This window comes from Microcaecilia unicolor, chromosome 4 (genome assembly GCF_901765095.1).
Source record: "Microcaecilia unicolor chromosome 4, aMicUni1.1, whole genome shotgun sequence".
NCBI lineage: Eukaryota > Metazoa > Chordata > Amphibia > Gymnophiona > Siphonopidae > Microcaecilia > Microcaecilia unicolor.
In genome coordinates this window covers 209,297,139-209,306,236 of record NC_044034.1, presented here as the reverse complement: position 1 = coordinate 209,306,236, position 9,098 = coordinate 209,297,139, and positions in this window count along the sequence as shown.

Sequence of the window (9,098 nt, the reverse complement as noted above, 5' to 3'; positions counted from 1 at the left end):
TTCATGTTTAATGCTGATAAAGCACGCCCCCCCCCCCCCCCCACCCATGTCATGCAGAAGAAGGAATCCTTTATTGTATATCAGTGTTACTCAACTTGAGTTGGGGCTAAAACCTGAATGAACACTCTTCTAAGAAAAATCTACCTCCCATAAGATGTATTAACATATATACCCCCAGATTCTATATAGTGCGACATGAGTTGCGTATGCAATTCAGATTGTATTCTGTATGGCGCGTGCAATCTTAACAAGCCAATTGACGCTGGTAACTGCCAATTAACAGGCAATTATTGACACTAATTGGTTTAATTAAAATTTCCGTGCACAACTTGCTAAGCGTATTCTATAAAGTGATGTGTGTAAATTCTAATGCACACTATCAAAAGGGGGCGTGGCCATGGGCAAATCATGAGCGTTACTAACAACTATGCACACTATTATAGAATACACCCGTTCCATGCCTAACTTAGCCACCGGTATTTACACCAAGTTTTACTTGGCATAAATTCCTGCAACTAGATTTAGTTGCATGGATGGGCCCTAGACGTATTCTATAAACCACGTGTAAAATTAGGCACAGTTTATAGAATACACCTAGGTGTATTTTTTTCGGCACCAATTTTTTACGGCGCCATATATAGAATCTAGCCCATAGTGCCTATACATTCCATATTTGTGTGTGTGTTATATTTTAATTTTTTTAAAAAAGAAAGCTACCATAGTGAAAAATTCTCAGCTGCAATCCACATACCAACAACTGTTATGGAAGTTGGGCAAGTCGATTGGCTGAACCCCAGCTGCTGATACAGGTCATTTTTCCATTTGGGCTAGATCCATATTTTTTTATGTTTAAAATCTCTTCATTAACACCACTATCCAACAGATCAAAAGAACATTGAGTTCAGAAATGCAACAATCACCAAAGTGTAGTAAACTCAACAATTAATCACAAACACTATTTTTAACCGGAAGATATCAAGCAATGATAAGAAGGGGCAATGATGACTCTAGAATCTCCAGTTTCTTTCGGAAAGCCCTTAAATTTGAGCCAGATATATTAGCATTTTGGAAAATTCATCAATCTTGTGTTGTTTTAAAAAATAGTCTCCTGTTTCCTCAGCATCACTACATTATCCCTGTGTAGTCTGCATATTCAACTCCAAAACCTTAGGGCCCTGTTTACTAAGCAGCGCTAAGGGTGCTAGCATTTAGCACATGCTAAAATTAGTGTCACCATATGGGTGACTCTAGCATTTAGCGCACTAATTTTAGCGTGTGCTAAAAATGCTAGCGTAGCTTAGTAAATGGGGCCCTTAGAGTCTTAACCTATAGTAGCCATTTCAGTGGACTTTTTCTACCTGAGTTCTACTGGTAATTGCTATTCAAGCTTAAGACCATCATGTTGAAGTTCCAGTTTAGTAAACAATAATAGACAGTGGATTAAATAGACCCACAAGCACACTGTTTAATATGGTGGAGGAAAAGACCTCAGAGGTCTGTAGGGTAACAGCGTAATTGGCTCTAACTTAAATAAGGCTAACTGCTGTTTAATCAGACACAAACTCAATCATCGGTCAAAAAACTTCCACCTTCTTTAAAACATTTTTTTTAAACTTTTTAAATTATGTTTAAATGTTAAATAAATAATCTTTAGGAGTGGGATAAAAAGCAGCACATATCTCTAAAGAACAATCCCGATGGGTCCTGTTTCACTAACGGCTGTGACAGGGGATCACAGAGTTTTGAACTCATACTCAATTGATGTATCATGAAACCTGTTTGTTGTTTTTTTTTAAGCTCTAGTTTAGTGATTACCGATTACCAGCAAACTTCAAATAGTGTCCATTGAAAGGCAGTTTTGTCACAAAGAGAAGGTGATTGATGTCAGCAGATTGTCTTCTGGGTTTTGCTAAGATAAATTTTGTTCATCATTTATATTTTTCTGAGGAAGATATTAGAAAGTTGTTTTGATATAAATGTTTGATAATGAGTATTTTTGGAAAAACACATTAAAAATGGACCGATGAAGAAGATAGGCCAGCACCATGAGCCTCTGATGGTTCCAAAAAATTCTTGGCTTGTACAACAAATTAGAAGTGGCAAGCCCGGAAATAAAATCCTTATAATGCATTTCCTGCAAAGTCTGCAAAGAGTTGTAGATCTCTTAGTGCCTCTCCACTGCTTGCATGGTAAGTCTACAAACCTCGTTACAAATGGAGAAAATGATGGTACTTGAGGCAGTGAATAATAAGGCAGAAATGGATAATCTCCAAGATTCAAAAGTTCTTCAAATGCCAAAGCTTCACTAAACAGGTTTCTTTCACCGTCTTGCCCAGTCTTAATAGAAAAACAAATAACCACAGCTCCCTAGGACAACTCAGCAGAAGTACCAGATGGAAATAGATATGGTCTTAAACATATTTTCTGCTTTATTCATTATCAGGACTGGAGAGCCCCCTTGACATCTATTGGGGTACTAGCTAAAATGCTGTTTGATCTTTTTGGAGCCCATGAACTCCTCTTAGTTAAAAGGGGAATAGAGAAACCTGAAATGTGTCTGCTGTTGGGAAAGAAAAGACTTCCTTCCTCTTAGCCCTTCTAGGCAATGCACAAAAATGCTTCTCCCCCATGTAAATGATCCAGAACTGAGACTGACAATGTTTCTGTTCTCTGGTGCTTCTGAACAACAAACTGAAAGGTGCTTAAGCAACTTATTTTCAATAACAATGTATTAAGTTGGCCTGCTAACCTTTTCCATAATTTTACCTAAAAAGAGACATATTAGAGATTGGCCTATAATTTGCAAAGTGCAAAGAATCAAAATAACTTTTTTTTCAATATTGGTTTAATAACTGTTTTCTTTATCACAGCTGAGCATGTATTTTTACTAAGAAATACATGCTCTCTCACAATCTATTCTCTCCTTCAGCCAGTCTCTACAGATATAAACCAAAGAAGAGGGGCATGGATCGCTAATACAAAAAGAATCTGTCAACTCCTCATGATAGTTATGCCAGATGAAATACTATGTAACAACACACCAAGATCATGTGCTTTTCCTATAGTGCTTCCTACCTCCATTGTATGCAAATCTCTCTCATGTATGTTCATGAAGGATATCCTGAAAACACCCTGTTTCCTTCTTCATTCTTTATTTGTACTCTATCCATTCTCTCCAGAGCTGATTTACTACCACTCAATTAACAATTTATATCAACACAAGGTTACAAAGTTTTCTTCTCAAAATAAACAGCAAAAATCAACTGGTGATATAGGAACAGATTCCCTAATTTGGTCACCTAACACCAACTTATGTATTAAGTAAAACTACTCCTAAAATCTGTTTATAGCTTATTTACCATCACAGGATAATAAACTTTATTTGTTTTTGTAATTCCTCTGCAATAAGTGGATACATGAGTTTTCCAGAGAACTTCAGTCTCTTAAAGTTTTATTTTTCCACCAATGCTGCTCCAATTTTCAAGTATTCTTTTACTTCAATATGTATAAATCCTCTAATATATACTGTAAAAGATTAGTCCATAAGCCATTATTAAAATGGACTTGGGGAAATCCACTGCTTATTTCTAGGATAAGCAGCATAAAATGTATTGTACTGTTTAGGGATCTTGCCAAGTACTTGTGACCTGGATTGGCCTCTGTTGGAAACAGGATGCTGGCCTTGATGGACCTTTGGTCTGTCCCAATATGGCAATACATGTACTTATGTAAATCCTTTGGTTTACAAGTGTCACTATCTGTGAAGGAGCAATCTCCTCCAATACACTTTCTAGCAGGCTGTTCCAGTGGTGCACCTGCTCATCAACAGTACCAATAAAACGCAGTATCTAAATCTTCAACTGCTTCCCTAGATACCAAAGAACCCACTCAGATACCACTGCTGATGTATTAAAGGCATAATATCACCATGAACATGGTCTTTTTTTTTAGTTCACAACTTTATTATTTTTTACTCAATTACAACCAATACTCATACAATGACCAAGAACAATGCCAAATTCAAACACAATACCAGGTTAATCTATTATCCCCAAATAATGATGAAGTGGGAGCCTGAGCACCACAGAACTTCCCATAGTGCCCTGCATGCTCCACTGCTATTTCTTCAAACTTATATACCTGACAAGAGTTCCACCAAAAAGTAACATTCAACAGCGATACATTCTATCCACTCAAAATTTCTTGGAAGGCAACAGCAACTATCAGATAGTATAGCCTGCCAGTTTTTACTGTTATATAACTATCTGGGGGTCCACTCCAAACAGCAAAAATGCATAGGTCAGTGGGAGATCAAACTAGAAAACCACACACACCTTCTACCATACCTGTTGCCAAAAAGTCAGAACAAGAGGATATGAAAAAAGCATATGGTCAAGTGTTGCAACTGAAGACCAACAAAGATTAGTCACACCAGAGTCCATACAGTGAAGCCGGGCAGGTGTCCACAATGCCTGGTGTGCTAGAAAGAAAACATTGCATTATTGAGGCTGATGCACTCCGAATGCTCTGAGTCCACAACCTTCTCTACTGGGCACATGAAAGTTGCACACCAACCTCCTAGACCCCTGTTTATGTTTATTTTAAGGCTTGATATACCGCTTAACTAAAAGACGTTCAAACCGGTTTACAAACTGAAAACTGCACCAATTTATAGAAGGCAGATGCCCTGATCTGCTCTGCTTCCTCACACAAAGTCATAAAACAAAATAAAACATGGAAAATAAAATACCTGTTTTTATTGGACATAACAATACATTTTTTGATTGGCTTTCGAAGGTAGCCCTTCTTCGTCAGATGTTTTCCAATCTGACGAAGAAGGGCTACCTTCGAAAGCTAATCAAAAAATGTATTAAGTTATGTCCAATAAAAAAGGTATTTTATTTCCATGTTTTATTTTGTTTTATTTCTATTGGTTACCTTTAAAAGTGGACTAACATAGCTACAAAATTCCTGAGGCAGTTGGTAGCAGCCCCAGCTCCCTCTTCCAGGTCTGTAGAGCATGCACGAGTTGAATCCACTTATAGCACTGTGAAAATGGCAGCCCACAAGAGTGCCTAAGCTTAGGGAAAGTTTCTAAATGCTGCCCCTGCATGAGTGACCTATAGTCCAGATACCTCTGAGACCATATTTCAAAACAGCTGTTGTCTATCCACTCAAAAGCTGCAGACAGCCCCAAGGAGGCGAAGATCTAGAATCCACTGTTCTTGGTAGCACCTTCGCATCCAAATACTGCAACACTAACAAAGTTGATGTAAGGATCAAATTATCCTGCAAGCGCAAGGGCAAACTTGCTCCAAGCAAATACTTCAGCTCAAATGGCTGAACCAACAATTCCTCCACAGAAACCCAGGAATGCAAATTTCACCTTGGCTGCCTGCCACAGGCTACTCAGTTTTAACATATTCTTAAAGATTATCAAATCCCTCCCCCCCCCCCCCAACACACACCCTTTTTTTTATTTCACAAGGACTCCTAAGACATTTAAAACCAAGAAGACAAAGCTATACTACCATAGAGGTCACTCTGGCATAGCCAGATATCTATGATAAACACCACATCAGTTTTGATTTCTGATTTATTTTGCACAGATCTACAGTAGCATTCAATAACAGGATATTAACATCCACTTTTAACACCCTCTTCACAAAAGTGGAGACAAGGAAGAAGTGGGAAACTACAGGCCAGTAAGTCTCACGTCGGTGGTAGGAAAAATAATGGAGTCGCTGCTGAAAGAAAGGATAGTTAACTTTCTAGAAACCGACGGGTTACAGGATCCAAGGCAACATGGCTTTACCAAAGGAAAATCCTGCCAAACGAATTTGACAGGGTGACCAAAGAACTGGATGAGGGATGTGCGCTAGATGTAATCTACTTGGACTTCAGCAAAGCCTTTGATATGGTCCCCCACAGAAAACTCGTGAATAAGCTGAAAGGGTTTAACTTAGGACCGAAAGTGGTGGATAAGAAACTGGTTGACCGACAGGTGGCAGAGGGTGGTGGTAAATGGAATCTGCTCGGAGGAAAGGAAGGTGAGCAGTGGAGTTCCTCAGGGGTCAATGCTGGGGCCTATTCTGTTTAATATATTTGTGGGAGATATTGCTGAAGGGTTGGAAGGAAAGGTGTGCCTTTTTGCGGATGACACGAAAATAGCCAATAGAGTGGACACCCGGGAGGGAGTAGAAATGATGAGAAGGGACCTCCGAACGTTAGAAGAATGGTTGAGGTCTGGCAGTTAAAATTTAATGCCAAGAAGTGTACAGTGATGCACTTGGGGTGCAGAAACCCAAAAGAGAGATACCAGATAGGAGGGGAGAGAGACCTTGGGGTGTTGGTGTTGGAGGATCTGAAGGTGAAGAAACAATGCAACAAGGCGACGGCCGTGGCCAGAAGGATGCTAGGCTGTGTAGAGAGGGGTATAACCAGCAGAAGAAAGGAGGTGTTGATGCCCCTCTACAAGTTGTTGGTGAGGCCCCACTTGGAGTATTGTGTTCAGTTTTGGAGGTCATATCTTGCTAAAGATGTAAAAAGACTGGAAGCAGTGCAAAGAAAAGCTACAAGAATGGTATGGGATTTGCGTTCCAAGACGTATGAGGAGAGACTTGCTGACCTGAACATGTATACCCTGGAGGAAAGGAGAAACAGGGGTGATATGATATAGACGTTCAAATATTTGAAAGGTTTTAATCCGCAAACGAACCTTTTCCGGAGATGGGAAGGCAGTAGAACTACAGGACATGAAATGAGATTGAAGGGGGCAGACTCAAGAAAAATGTCAGGAAGTATTTTTTTCACGGAGAGAGTGGTGGATACTTGGAATGCCCTCCTGCGGGAGGTGGTGGAGATGAAAACGGTAACGGAATTCAAACATGCGTGGGATAAACATAAAGAAATCCTGTTCAGAAGGAATGGATCCTCAGAAGCTTAGCGGAGATTGGGTGGCAGAGCTGCTGGTGGGAGGCGGGGCTGGTGGTAGGAGATGGGGCTAGTGCTGGCAGACTTCTATGGTCTGTGCCCTGAAAATGGCAGATACAAATCAAGGTAAGGTATACACAAAAAGTAGCACATATGAATTTATCTTGTTGGGCAGACTGTATGGACCGTGCAGGTCTTTTTCTGCCGTCATCTACTATGTTATATGTTACTATCCTACTTATTTTCGAAGGAGAAGGGTGGCCATCTTCCGACACAAATCGGGAGATGGCCGGCCTTCTAAGGCCGGCCATATCGGTATAATCGAAAGCCGATTTTGGCCAGCTTCAACTGCTTTCCGTCTCAGGGCCGGCTAAAGTTCAAGAGAGCGTGTCAGCAGTGTACCGAAGGCAGGATGGGGGCATGGTTAAGAGATGGCCGTCTTCGGCCGATAATGGAAAAAAGAAGGCCGGCCCTGACAAGCATTTGGCCGACTTGGTCCCTGTTTGTTCACGACCAAGCCTCGAAAAGGTGCCCGAACTGACCAGATGACCACCAGAGGGAATGGGGGTTCACCTCCCCTTACTCCCCCAGCGGTCACCAACCCCCTCTCACCCCCCAAAAAAACACATTTTTTGCCAGCCTCAAATGTCATACCCAGCTCCATCACAGCACTATGCAGGTCCCTGGAGCAGTTTTTAGTGGGTACTGCAGTGCACTTCAGGCAGGCGGACCCAGGCCCATCCCCCCCTACCTGTTACACTTGTGGTGGTAAATGGGAGCCCTCCAAAACCCACCCAAAACCCACTGTACCCACATCTAAGTGCCCCCCATTACCCTTTAAGGGCTATGGTAGTGTTGTACAGTTGTGGGTAGTGGGTTTGGGGGGGGGGGTTGGGGGGCTCAGCACCCAAGGTAAGGGAGTTATGCACCTGGGATCAATTTGTGAAGTTTACTGCAGTGCCCCCTAGGGTGCCCTGTCATGTGAAGGGGACCAGTGCACAACAAATGCTGGCTCCTCCCACGACCAAATGGCTTGGATTTGGCCGGGTTTGAGATGGCTGCCATTAGTTTCCATTATCGTCGAAAACCAATGGCGGCCATCTCTAATGCCGGCGATCTGTAAGGGCGGCCCAAATGTTGAGATTTGGCTGGCCCCGACCATATTATTGAAACGAAAGATGGCCGGCCATCTTGTTTCGATAATACAGTCGGGTACACCGCTTAACAGGGCCGTCATTAGGGATGGCTGCCCTTATAGATGGGCGCCCCCATTCAATTATGCCCCTCCATGTTACTGGCAGTCTTGCATGCTGTTACTGGATGCACAAAGTTGCTACCTTGAATCCCCCCTATCATACCCCCCCAGATCATATTTATTTATTTGGATTTTGCTCACATCTTTTTCAGTGGTAGCTCAAGATGAGTTACATTTGGGTACATGTGGTATTTCCCTTGTCCCTAGAGGGCTCATAATCTAATTTTGTACCTGAGTCAAGGGAGGGTTAGGTGGCTTGCTCAGGATCACAAGGAGAAGCAGTGGGATTTGAACCAGGCACCTCTGGATGTCAAGGCTGGTGCTTGAACCACTAGGCTACTCCTCCTACCCCCCCCCCCCCCCAGATCCCAGCCCCAATGCACTCATAAATCATCAAATAACCCTGAACCCCCTCAATTAAAACACCCTGATACCACTACTACTACTACTTAACATTTCTAGAGCGCTACTAGGGTTATGCAGCGCTGTACAATTTAACAAAGAGAGACAGTCCCTGCTCAAAGAGATACCCCCTAAACCTTCCCATCCCCTTCCATATACCCTGCCCTTCTGACCAAAAACCATTTCCCAGAGTTCAACCCTCCCCTGCATCCATGATCCCCCACCTTAGGACTTATCCAGGGTGAGTCAGTAGTCCCATGTGGCAACAATCCCCCTCCACTGCCACTTGTGTCAGCGTCTTAATTGAAAATGGCGCTGATGACCCCTAGTGGTGGATTTGTGGAGCTACAGCTAGGAGCTCCACAAAGGATCTCCAAACCTTTGATAACTTCTTAAATAGCTGCATTTAGTATCTTTTCATTGAGTTGTACTGATGGGATGTTAGATCCTCTTACTGTTTTTAATGCCTCTGCCCTCACAAAGTTGACAATTCTTTTGGAAATGGTTG